General features: G+C 43.9%; 1 long non-coding RNA gene across 1 annotated transcript in view; it reads left to right on the top strand.

The window, feature by feature from the left end:
• Nucleotides 1-893, top strand: part of LOC119302646 — a 36,455-nt gene extending 35,562 nt beyond the window's left edge. The window contains exon 4 of the long non-coding RNA XR_005147689.1: nt 92-893. This is a non-coding gene — a long non-coding RNA (uncharacterized LOC119302646). The remainder of the gene's footprint in view (nt 1-91) is intronic.
• Nucleotides 894-1,180: the final 287 nt, after the last annotated feature.

Here is a 1,180-nt window from a genome sequence, read left to right as displayed (position 1 = left end):
AATTGCATGGGGTAGTTTTGCAAGTTGCTTTTAATTTGTCCGACTCTTTAAAAATCATATTCCTCACATATTTTTATTACTGGATCTACAGGAGATCAGAGAGATATAAACATCCATTATCAACAATATGCAATTGTCAATTACATTGGTGCAGCTATGGAACGAGTGGGAAATCAGGTTGCTTGTGCTTCTCAGTTTTACACTGCAACTATTCCTCTTCTTCACAGGGGGGCGTAGGAGACGAAGCAGTAACAAATTGCTAAGATTCTCTATTTGGTTGGCTTACTTGGGGGCAGACATGATTGCATTTTATACTCTTGGTCAGATCTCTCGACTTGGAGATTCTATCAATAGTAGGGATCCGTTTACAGGGACCATGTCTTTGGCATTCTTTTGGGCACCTTTCCTTCTTGTTCATCTTGGCGGACAAGACACTATTACTGCCTTTTCATCTGAGGATAACAATTTGTGGCTAAGGCATTTTCTGAATCTTTTAGTTGAAGTCAGCCTTGCATTATATGTCTTTTGGAAATCAATGGGGAACAACAACCAGCTTTTAGTTCCAGCCATGTTTGTCTTTGTTTCTGGAATAATTAAGTACTGGGAGAGGATATGGGCTCTCAAGTATGGGAGTAAGACTGACCTTAATAGCACCACTAGTAACTATGAAAATAATCAATTGCCACTACTAAGTGTTGAGCAAGATAGATACTGTGACATTGTTTGCTATGCTCTCCGCACGGCACGCTATATTCGGGGATTCCTTGCAGGGCGGCCGACCTTTCAGATGGGGCATGAAATTCGGTTTACATTAGTAGAATATTTTGGAAGATTTACAGAGCATGGGGCAAAACTTAAGATCATTGAGATGGAGCTCGCTATTATATATGATGATCTCTACACCAAGGCTGTTCTGTTACCGAAAAAGGCTCGCGCCCCGCTTTATAGATAAAGCCAATGCCAAAGCCACAACCACAAAGTTCACACAAACACAAGGTCCACACGCACCCAAAGTCCAAGCACAAGAAAGCAACAAGGGGTACTGCTGAGGGCACAGCTCAACAAGCCCAACACACACAACCAAAAAGGCACACGCGCCAGAAGTGAATCATCCACTAGTGGGCTCCGGGGGTGGCGGCGGGAGCGGAGGTGCCAGGCGGAAGGCCAACGAACGGAGGTC

This window comes from Triticum dicoccoides, chromosome 1B (assembly GCF_002162155.2).
Source record: "Triticum dicoccoides isolate Atlit2015 ecotype Zavitan chromosome 1B, WEW_v2.0, whole genome shotgun sequence".
In the NCBI taxonomy this organism is placed as follows: Eukaryota; Viridiplantae; Streptophyta; class Magnoliopsida; order Poales; family Poaceae; genus Triticum; species Triticum dicoccoides.
Note: the sequence above shows the minus strand (reverse complement) of the source record. Positions and strands in the feature narration are given on the sequence as shown.